Raw genomic sequence first — 12,916 nt, 5'->3', positions numbered from 1 at the left:
TTTGCAACTTCTCTTCTGGGATACAACTAAGTTCACATCTACTCTTGCTATGCTGATCATCTTTCACACTAAGATGACTAACCACTACAACAAGGATACCTTGAGGAACCCTAAAAAGAAAGATAGGAGGAGAAGGCAGTAGAAGAAAAAACAAGAAGAGAAAAGGTTTCAACTGCCAAGAGAAGAGAGAGAGAGACTATGAATCAACGAGGACATATATAGACTTGGGTTCAACAACTGGTTAACAATACATTTTGTATGCTCCCACAAAGACTCAAACGGGCTGCATGCACCCACTAACGTCCAAGACATTGGGCTAGCCATTAGGGCCAGGTGGTGCTGCACTCAGAATGTGTCACAATGGACCCTTGATGGGTCGGTCAGGCCTCCAAAAACATTAGGCAATAAAATTCTTTTAAAAAGGTTTTACCTACCCTATTTAGTTGGTTCAAAGTAGTAAAAAGATAGTCAACGGTCAAAGTCAAACCAAACAAACCAAAAATAAGAATAAACCGAACTAAGCCAAGCCGAGCCAAATCCAAATCTAAGTCCAAAGTCTAATGTTCAATTAACATACCCCCCCAAAGGCCTTGCCCTTAAAGTCACGTCTATGATATTTAAACCCTTTGGATTTCTTAAACATGATGAATATGGGACTAGGCAACTTTCATAAAATACGCATTTAGCTCCAACCATCATTTACCAAAAACTTAGGCAAAAAAGTGAGTATTAAGCCAAAATTCTTGGTGTAAAATGCATAATTTTGAACCAAAACAACAACAATCCCTGCATGGATCAAAATTATGAACATAAAAATTTAAAGCTACTCATGAATACGTAAATGAAGATATCTTTAGGGTTTGAACTTTTAATTAGTGTGTATGGGATATATATTATTTCAGAAACCAAGTAGTTAAGCTTTGAACTTAGTCTCTATTGTGGACATCCTATGCCTATTTATACACATATTCCTCTTAAGTAACCATGTGTTATGAATATATATAAGCTAAATATGTTTAGGGTCTTATGCAATATTGTGTTTCTTGAGTGCAAAGAAGGTGACCCACACTTTCACACTTATATATAGGTGAGTTTGTCAAAAGTGAAAATTTGTTCGAAACAGTTTAGCTAATTTGGCCTATAGATTTCACTAAGAGTCTTTAGACTTGTTCTTAACACAAAAGTTTGAGCACTTACATCATAATGGGACGAATATGCTCTCTATCTTCACATATATTTTAGTGTTCATCCAATTACTCCACTCACTTCTGTTTTTTTCATTGAACCAAGAATTCAAGTAACTCAAGTCACTTGATTGGGTTACACCATCATGGGTAATTTTGTTGATAGATTTTAATCCCATTCTCTCAGATGTTCTTTAGATAAACTTTTCATGAAAGGCCTTTCATAAGTGGATTTCCTAAGTTTTGGCATAATTTTCATAATTAACTAAAACCACTCTTTGAGTAATCATTCACTTAGTGTTTTAGACTTATAAGTATAGATTTCCATTGGATAATACTCGCCTTTATATATTTTCTTGACTATGATAATTCTTAGCCATAGCAGGTGGCTTATATCCTAAGAAAAGTCAGTTCATACCAATTATACTCATATTGTTGAGTGGTTAATTTTATTTTGCTTCTTGGATTCTTAAGCATAAAGCTAAGGCTAAAAATTCATCCACTCATATGCACATCTTTGGAATCAAAAATTCAATTCTCGTCATTGTACTTTTTAGGTAGAATAGATATTCTCCCATGTCATGTCCAATAATCTTGAATTTTCAAAATTCTTCCAGGCTCAATATATAGTATTTATAATGCTTTTACTTGAATTACTAGTTCATCAACTCAACTTAATGATAACATAGACAATAATAAAACATACACTCTAGTTGGCATTTATTTCTTCCCGTGTAAATTGATAACATAACTCTAGGTTAATGTTGCATAGTAATAGATTAAAATTAACAAATTAGATTTTCTCAAATTCTTTTCAATGCAATGGGATTGTGGTCCACTTGCATGATTATATAGTTAAACACTATATATTAAAACAATAAATCTCATGAATTTCTTGTAAAATTTTGGTGAAAAGAAATTTTGCAATCCACATTGTTACTCATGATCAACATATCACAAACATATATGCAAATAATGCATTTCTCAAAATACATAACATTTGAAGAATTTCATGTTAATATCATAAAACACACTACCTTTTAAATATGCCCAAATGGAATGCATCAAACTCATTTTTCAAAATGACACATAAATACTTAATAGGAACCAAACTATTTTTTCACTAATTAAATATAATGGACTTTTCTTGCAATTTAAAATTTCCCTTTAAAACTTGAAAATCATGATAATTTCTTACCTTAAATTTTTATCATATGATTTCAATTTTCAAAATTTCCTTGCATGATTTGAATCAATAACTCAGCCTCAAAATGTTCAATCCTTATAGATTTCAAATATAGAAAGTTTGAAAGATCATTTTAAATATCTGATCAAAACATATTGTTACCCTCATGAGTTGAAGCATAGATATCGAATCTCATATATCACCACAAAATCAAATAATTTGAGTTGATTATACTTTAAAAGAATCTTTTTACAAACTTTGTTATGAGGTTTTATACCATGTAAATTTACGCTTGATAATAAATTAAGAAACTCCTAAAATGTTCATGCTTACTAAAAACTAACATTGCACCCTAATCAAACACGTGAACATAATAACATCAACTTCCTATTAAATCTAGCAGATTTAGATTTGTTTGCAAACAAATAAATCTTCCACTACATTAAAATAAATATGTCTAAAACTTGTAACCATAAATAGTAAGCAAGTAGACAATTTTTTTGTGGTAGGTACATGATATACATCTCAACAAGTAAGACATTTCTAGAGCTGCAGTAACACTCCACATTCACTTCAACATATAAAGTATCTTCACAATAGTCTCATTCATAGACTTTATTGTCTATCCCTATGATCCATGTATTACACATACAAGAATGGATTGTAGATCCAAGATTTTTGTACCACCTTTTATCTAAATCACAAAATTAAATTCCACCTATTACTGCCATCAAGATGTCATTGGGTTTAATTGCCTCAGTTCCCTAAATTGAAACTCCGTCACATGACAACCTAGATAACCAAAAAGAAAACATGATATTAAAACACTAATTTCTCATCAATCAAGAAATAAAACCGGGTTGATTCTTGGATATCACACAACCAAAAATCCATTAGTTTCAACTTTTTCACTAGACACCCCAATTTTAACCAATCATAATATTGTGTTTTTATCCAAAGGATTATTTCATTGAAACATCAATCTTTTATGTCTAAAATGATTGGATCTACTATAAATGCATTTTTGGCCTAAAAAATGATGTATTTAAGCTCATATTTAAAACAAGAATTAAAATAGAGATAAAAAACTTTTAAACAAACCAAAAACATCTCAATTGAACATTCAGATCGAAAGTTAAGGTCAAAACAGTTTTATTGTCAAAACAGATTTTGATTGAATCTATATCTGACCTAAATGATCATTGGATTTGATCTAGATCTAAGTATCCTTCAGATATTTGGATTTGATCTAAATTCAATTGTTGTTTGAATCTTTAGACATGATCTAGGTTCGATTAGATTATCATGGATTTGGATTCTAGATTTCAATGGATTGTTATGCAAAACCACATTTAATATACCCATTCAATTATCCACATTCAATGAACCTAATAGAGATAGACCCCATCCTAGATTGGAGGTGCTATGAAAGGGTGTGGCACTTCCTTCACCTATTATATCAGCTTGGCTTGATGAAGCGATTTCTACTTCTATCTCTCTAGGTGTTGCAGGTTGGGTAGACCTGAATCTAAGGACAAAGTAGACTAGGGCAGCTTGGCTTGGTGGGGCCCACTCAGTGGCATCCCCTTTTTTTTAGCTAGGCTAGAGGGGTGTGAAACCCTCTTTAAGGATGGTTATAAAGGTACTAAGAATGAAAAAGTGGTGATAATGAGCTAGGCTATTTTTAGAGGTCAAAATTCCATAAATAGCTTAGTCAACTTGGAGTCAAGGAGACTTAACCAAAATAAGAGAATTTTAATATTTTATGACTCTTGTGAAATGGATTAATGAGGCCCCCTATGTCTATATAAAGGCCTTGTATTTCACTTATTGAGCATGAATGAAAAAATTAAAGTTCTCTCACTCTTTGAATCCCATTGTTATGTTCCAAATTTCATAAAATGGTGTGGATCTGAGCTCTAGGATCCACACGCGTTTCCTTGCAAGCAGTGAGGATTGTCCAGACCTAGGTAGGACCCATAAAGGTAATGTGTAAAACCCGAGATTTCTTCTTTAGCAATTAAAATGAATAAATGATGAACTTTATGTGTATCAATGACATGAGTGAAATTTTTTGGTTTTCTTAAAATTCTTGTTTTTCTTGATTTTCTTGATTTTCTTGATTTTAAATTATTATGAAATTAAGTCTCAAGTTATGAAGAATATTACAGGAATATTTGTAAAATTTAAAATATGTGGACTACACAAGAAAGTAAATGATTTTTTACTATGGATTTTGGATATGAATTTAATCTTATTAGATTGGACCCATAGGGTTAGACGCTCTGAACAACGTTATTATTGTTTTAATAAAAATTTTGGCTGAAGTGTCTCACCTATTAAATTGGATTCAACCTTGATGTTTCTCATTTTGAGGGTATTAAAATTGACTATCTACATGCCCAAATTGGTGTTGATTTGAGCATTTTATCATAAAAATTGATAAAAAATTTGACATTATTCAAATACAAAAATTGACTATCTACATAACCCTAAAATTAAACAGAAATCATAAAAAATTATTTTTGACATTATTCAAATATTAAAATTGACTATCTACATAACCCTAAAATTAAACAGAAATCATAAAAATTTATTTTTGACATTATTCAAATACAAAAATTGCACAAAAATCCTAAAATATGCTATTTTTACCAGTGGGCATGTATCTGTCATAGTGTTAGACCCAAATTAGGGGTCAAATCGCCATGGACATTCATAAAATTTTATATATGAATAATAGACATAAAAACAAAGATTTTCCATTTTACAGATCAGACAAATCATCTATGGTTAGGGAGATATTGTTTCGGCAATCAGTGCTTGAATTTAACGAATATAAAATATACTAAAACGGGTGCTTCCTGTTTCGGGCATAGAGAAAAATAGCAAACTTCATTCAAAAATTCTGAAATTTTATCAATGAATAGCATAAATATAGATAAAGAGTTCTCTATTTACAGATTATCAATCGAAATTCTGGTTAGGGAGATACGATTGACACAAGTTGAATTAGGGTTTTAATGAAGCATAACGAGTTCTGAGAAGTTGATCCTACCTTCTGACAGGGAAACAAATAGCAGACAGAAACATAAAAATATAAGAAAATTATATCAAATAATAGACACTAATACAAAGCTACTGCAGTTTACGGATTGAAAATTGAACCTTGTATGACAAAAATATCACATCTGCAAGTTACACATAAATATCAATAGCGATTTTAAGAAACAGGAATCACGGTTCAAATTTGTATTTTTCTGACAGGGTTCCTGAACCCAAAAATATCTGACAAATCCATGGGCCAACCATAAAAAAAAATAGAATTTTCTACCAAAGATTTAAACACCAAATAGCATGATTTCTACAGACCTAGAATCAAAACGTACGAATATCTAATAAAATCCTAAAGACTATGATTTAAACATGAAAAATAACAAAAATAAATATGTAAATAGTATAACAAAATTGAAATAGATGCTAGAACATGTAAAAATAACACTAATATAACGAGAAAATAAAAAAAATACAGGGAATCCATGGTTGAATTTGATTTACCCTTTGAAAATATGGATTTAGCCCATTTAACGGGCGAATCTCATATTTCGTTGGTTAAAAACACAAAAAACGTATTTATAAATGATTATAACGGATTAGAATCCTAGAAAACACAGTAAAACAGAGTTAGATCATCTTCTTGAACCAATTTTAAGGTTCTTGATGATGATCCATGCATAAATCCAACAAGGGAGGGGTGGCAATTGTGGAAACTAAGAAAAAGAGCATAAAATATTAATGAAAACAATAGAATAAAGTATAGGAGACCTACCTTGGAGGTTGCTGCAACAATGGAGGAGGAAGAGGGTGCTAGGATGAGAAAGAATCTCCAAGAAATCAAAGAGAGAGAGAATAGGGGTTGAACCCCCCTATGGGCTCTTTAAATAGAAATTTTTAGGTCTAACCATTTTAGAAAGTTTAGTGCTTCTAAAACTCTATCTAAAGCAATTAGTGGGGGGCGATTTTTGTAGAGGATTACTATCCTACCCCTAACCCTAACTAAATAATTTAACAAGTAGCTAGACCTCTAATTAACCTAAAAGACTTCCAAAAGTGGTGCCACCTAGTGTGGGCCCACATCGGTTTTTAAAACTTTAATTTAAAACTTTTAAAAACTACTAGTTAAAAACCTAAATAAAATAGATTTTTGAAATTAGTTTTGACTCTTCTAAACTTCTAATCTAACTAGGACACTAACTAACTCTAGTCTAACCCTGACTTCTGCAAATGTGGCGCCACCCCGAGTGGGTCCCACTTGAATTTTCAGAAATGATTTTAAAACTTGAAAATGAGAGGTTTTTCAAAAGAGATTCAGAAGTAGACTTGAAATTGAAAGTTTTGAAATGATATAGAGTCCTAACTAGGTTAGAACTCCTCTAGATATGACACCAACTGAGTGGGCCCCACATCAGGGTTTTGAAAAATTTGGAATGAAGACTGAAAAAGGCTTTAAAAAGGAGTTAAAATCAATAGATGAAATTCAAAACTTTTGAAAGTAGAGTTCTAAGCGAACTGAAACTCTGGACCAGAGTCCTGAACCAATTAGAACTCTAAGATTTTAGATTTTTGAAATCCAAATGAAGGAGTTTTTGAAAGATTTTATCAGAACTGGTGAAAATATGCCAGAAAATACAGTCAGGGTTAGAGTCCTAACTCAACTGGAACTCTGAAATAGAGTCTTGAATCAACCAAAACTCTGCAAAATAGATCAATTTTGGAAAAACAAATGGAGAAAATGAAGGTAGGAATAAGATTCAGAACAGAGTCCTGATCAGATTAGGACTCTGAGACAGAGTCCTAATTGGACTAAAACTCTAGATTTTGGGTCTTTTCTGAAAAATAGATGAAAGAATTTGCGAAAACCCATGAAAATGGCAACAATCAGTGAAATCAGAACAGAGCTCTGATCCAACTAGGACTCTGGGGACAGAGTCCTAATTCGACCAGGACTCTTAAAATTTTAGATTTTTGAGAAAACAAACGAGAGGATTTTGAAAACAGGTGAAAATTGAAGTCTGGTTCAGAGTCCTGATCTGACTAGGACTCTGAGAAAGAGTCCTAATTCGACTAGGTCTCTGAGAATTTTTTATTTTCAAGAAAATAGATAATGAGACTTCAAAAAAAACTTTTGAAAACCAGTAAAAATAAAGTGAGAAAATGAACTCGGGATAAAGTCCTGATTTGATTAAGTCTCTGGGATAGAGTCCTAATTCGATCAGGACTCTAGGATAGAATCTCAAAATTTTGAAACCCTGTGATAGAAGTATAGCATTTTTGGTTTCTGAAGAGATAAATGAGGAGATTTTTAAAAGATTCTCTCAAAGTTGAAATCAGGGTCAAAGTCCTGATCCAACTGGGACTCTGGAAAAAGAGTCCTGGTTCGACTAAAACTTCGAGTTTTGACTCCTTTTGAAAGGTTTTGAAGAAATTGGTTGAAAACCGGTAAAAATAACGATGAAAGATAGAGTCCTAATCCGACTAAAACTCTGAGGAAGAGTCCTAATCTGACTGAGACTCTGAAATTTTGGCTCTTTTGAAAATTAGATGAGAAGGTTTTTGAAAACAGTTGAAGAACAGAAGTAAATGATGAAATTGAAGTAGAGTCCATATTCGATTAGGATTCTGAGAAAGAGTCTTAATTCGGCTGAGACTCTAGATTTTTGGTCAAAATGAAGGATTTTGAAAGATTTTCTCAAAAATAGGTAAAATGGTAGTAAAAGGTAGAGTTCTGATCCGACTGGGACTTTGGAAAAAGAGTCTTGATCCAACTAGGACTCTGGGATTTTGGCCAAAATGACAGAAATAGACAAATGATAAGACTGTGCTTGGTTTAAAATCAAAATAGAGTTTTGAAAATGCTTAAAAAGATGAAAAGACAGAGTCCTGATTCAACTAGGAGACTGAAAATTTTGAGAAATTTGACAAGTGAAGTAATCCAGAAGCGACACCACCTAAATGGGTCTCATCTGAGGATTGAAATTAAGTTTAAAATGAACCCAGATTGTTTTATAAGAAAACACTTTTAAATATAAGATCCTGTGGGTTGGCAAATGGCAAAATGTTGATTTAAAACCCAGGTTTTGACTTTGATTTTGTAAGAAAAGCTTTAAAACTCGAATCTGGATTCAATATTTTGAACATAGGAGTGTTGGATCTCGATAATGGAATATAATGACATGCAATGCCATGAAATAATATGAGATGATATGCCAAATGCTTGCAGTGATATGCAATGACACATGGAATGTAGACCCTGGATGAGGGACTTGGAATCCCGGATCCCTGGCAGAGACAAAGAATTTGGAGATTCTTATATGAGGATGAGAACTGACAATTGAAATTGAGCCAAAATAAGGATTGAATCCAAAACATTCCGATTTGAAGCAGAATTTGGGCTCTAAATAGCCCTAGCTCATATGTTGATCAACTGGTTCCCTGAAAGGTTTAGAGAGCGGGTCCTAGTAACGAGAGGTAGGTGTTTATGAATGAGGGTGAAAATTTGGGATGTTTACAGTAACTCCCTATGAACACCCCAAATTTTTTAAAAATTATTAAAAAATCTCTTTTTGCCCCTAGCCTCAATTTTCTGAACAATTGAGTCAGTTTTGATCCAAATTTCTTTTATTTCTTGGATTCACTGAAATCCAAATCTATTTTCTATATCTAACCCAATTTCGAATCTGGATCTGACATCAAAATCCGATTCTGAGCCCTGTTACCCAATTTTCAAAGCAAAAATTATAAAAATACAAAATAATTTTCTAAATGGCGCAGACAGTCCATTCGGGATCCATTTGGATCCACTACTCTCTGTTCCTCGATTCAAGATCCAAAAACTTGAATATTTTTCCAAAACTCTGGATCCATACCTATTTTCTGAAGAAATTCTCGAAGATTAACCCTGTATTCTCATAAAACCCTTCTTTTGTAAAAATTTCAACTTTTACAAAATATTTCAAAAACCCTTATTTCTCCCATAGTTTTATAAAGTTTTCTTTGAAAACACAAAAAAATATAGAAAACATAGAGAAAAGAACAAAAAATATAGGTAGGTGAGAGAAAGAGAGAGACTGGGACACACCCAAGGAAAGAGAGGGGATTTCTATTTAATTTTCATTCTTGATACCAATAACAAAGGGCTGACCATATATATCGGCCAAGGATGAGGAATTAACAACCATCACCATTTATAAGGTTGAATTAATTTAATTGCTAAAACGAGTAAACTTAAGCTAGAAAAATATATATTCTAAGTCAAATCCAACTAAGGATAGATAACACCTAATTAACCTTAGGTATCATCTTCTTTGGCCTAACCCATTTTTAGGTAACACCTTTAGGGTTAGTCCAAGATATCTCACATCCATCTAGGCCACATTCAAGAGGGTTAGGCGCCTATGTTATCTATCCTTAGTTAGGTTTTACTTAGAATATGCTTTCTTCTAGCTTAAGTTTACTCATTTTAACATTTGAATTAATTCATTGTAAATGGACCCTTGGTCGATCTCAGGGAATGGGGGATACTTGTATTCAAACACGCAACTAAACTATGCTTTATTGCCCAAAATGGAAAAGTACGAGAAAATAAAACTACTTAGCTATTACATCAAATGTTTACCCTACGCAGAGGGTTTAAAATGATTTTATTACAAACCCAAAAATTAAATTAAATTCCTAATTCTAAAAGAAAACAAAAGTGTCTTCTACACTCGTGCCTCGTGTCGTGTGTTGAATGCATGCTCAACGTATCACTTGCTTGCTTCCACTCCATGCCTTTCTGCACAATACGAGCACACAAGCAACACAAAAGGAAAACTAACACCTATGCTACAAAGAACGCAATTGCGGAAATGAACTAACCTCTAGAATATGATAGAACTAAGTAAAGGACACTACACGAAATGCAAATAGACTACGTAAGCAAGAAAATAAGTGCACTAAATGAATGCTAAATGTGCTAAAATAAAAAGTGTACTAACTACACATACAAACTTGAGAATGTAATGGAATGAATGCAAAATTAAACCCTAAATGCTAGAGTATAAAAGAAATAAAAACAGTAAAAAAATTGAAAGCATAAGATGAATATGAGATGAATGTAAAATTGAAAATGCAGCAACGTGAAAGCAACAAACTCTAGAATATGAGATGAATAACATGAAACTCAAAACATACGAGAAAAATGCATATGCGATTACAGAAATAAAAACAAAGCATAAGCTAGCTAAACTAAACAATATAAAGGAAATGCCACTATGTAGTAATGCATCACAATGTATGACATGAACTATACAGATATCCCGACGGTGTGCTGAAAAGCAAATCAGACATGATGGTGAATAAAGTGACGAAAGTGCAGGAATGCAAATCCTAAGCTTTAGTGAACCAATGCAGATGATCCAATTGCAACTCAAATCTACTAATGGAATGCAATGAATTAACAATAGTGCAGAGGATGATTATGATGAAGTGATGCTACAACACATATGAAATGAATGCACAGGACAAATGCGGTGTTGAATCTAAACAAATGAGTGTAGATGACAGAATCAGGCCCAGTTGATGCTCGGTTGTGAAAAGATGATTAGAGTGTACATAAGTTGCAAAGATCACTGCAAATTTGAATTGTTGATAGCTTCACAGCAGACTCGAATGCATAGATTCACCGCAGATTAGATATGCTACTCTTTTCATGATCGTGTGTTAATGATAGATTTGCTAATGGAATGGCGATGTAGATCAAGCAAATTAGAACAGATGATATGCTATGACTTAAAACACAAAACGTGTTGAATACAAAACAAATGAATGCAAGGATGTCGATGCAGGGATGTTATTCATGTTAAACAGGAAAAGAGGAAAACACGATGATGAATGAAGGTGAAACACCAACATATGATGAAATCAAAACATACAGATGAATGCAATTGATGAGAATGTAAATCAGAGCTGGATACAGAATGCATATCAGAATCTGTTGTGAAAATAATGCAGATGCAAAAATGCTAAATCAGCTATGATGTTGAAGATGCAACAGATGATCGGAGGATGTTATGTACCATGATGCTACGCTGTGCAGAGGATGGATCAATGCAATGTCGAAACCATGAGATGCAATGTGTGATGCAAAGATTAGATTGATGTAGAGGAAATGAAACATGAATCATAGAATTGCATAAATGAAACAAAATAAAAGAAATGAAATGTAGCATAATCAAAACACGCATATGCTAACAAAAACAAAAACGAAAAATGCTAAAATGCTAAAACGTGAAATCGTTGAATGCTAGAATGCTGAAATGAAAAAAAAAGTTAAAACTAATTACAGTAGAAGAGGCTTAATCTAATTTTTTTTCTATTTTTAATCAAATCAAACTAATCCTAAAGCATGAACCGAAAGAGGAGAAGAGGGAAGAAGGAGAAGATGAGGAAGAATGGGGAAAATGATCTACTTACGGTCTTGGTTGGGAAAAGAGGGTGGCCTCCACCGTTTGCACCATCGCCGGTATGCTGCTCCACCGGAGAAGAAGGAAAAGGGGAAAGGAAAGAAGAGAGGAAAAGAAAAGAGAGGCAAAGAAGAGGAAGAAGAGAGAGAGAGCCAAGAGGAAGGGGAAGGAAAGAGGGGCGTTGCAAGGGGGAAGACACCCTTTCCCTCTTCTACGTAGGCTTTTAAAATGAATTGTGGTAAAATTACCATAACTCCAATAATTTCTAGAAAATTCTAAAAACTTTACTTCTAAACAAAACTTATTTGCTAAAAACCTCTATTTCACTATCTTTTATTAAAACTAAAACTAAACCTATTCTAAACGCATTTTTTTCATTATTTTTCAAAATTAACCTTCTAAATTGTTTACAATTGATAAACTTTGAACTAAATTGCAAAATAAATTGATTTTCCAAGCATTTTCCAATTTTTATTATTTTTGCACATTTTCTCGAAACTAATAATAAACTTGGGTTTTTAATGCATTTTTCTATGAAATCATGCATAGTTTAATATGAATTAAACCCTAAAATGTATGCATGATCAAATACCTCCATGCTTATCTTTTGCTAGTCCTCGCGCAAACTAGAAAAATGCAAGAAACACGAACTATCAACTAACTCACTTTCGTAGGAATCACGATTGCATTTAGCATATGCAACAAGCCCTTTCAACCCCTGGGTTACACCAGTGGACGAATGAGGTCTTGTGAAGGTTTGCAGTGATGCTACCCATAAACATCCCTATCATGTATGCATAATATTACACATCATCACAAAGAGTAGGTAATTTAAGACTTTGCTTTTACAAATATTTTTTGTTATTGAAAAATCAAAACATAATTGGAGTCTTTTATATACCACCACAGAATAAAGAAATTTCTTTCATTTTTCTAAATATCATAATTATTTATGTTTTATTCTTGAAAAATCAAATAAAAATAAGTTATTATTTACTTATCCTCACTCATATGTTTTCTACACAGGTTTTCTCAATCATACT

The sequence above is a fragment of the Nuphar pumila genome, chromosome 2 (assembly GCF_984573655.1).
Source record: "Nuphar pumila chromosome 2, dmNupPumi1.hap1.1, whole genome shotgun sequence".
Taxonomy (NCBI): domain Eukaryota; kingdom Viridiplantae; phylum Streptophyta; class Magnoliopsida; order Nymphaeales; family Nymphaeaceae; genus Nuphar; species Nuphar pumila.
Note: the sequence above shows the minus strand (reverse complement) of the source record.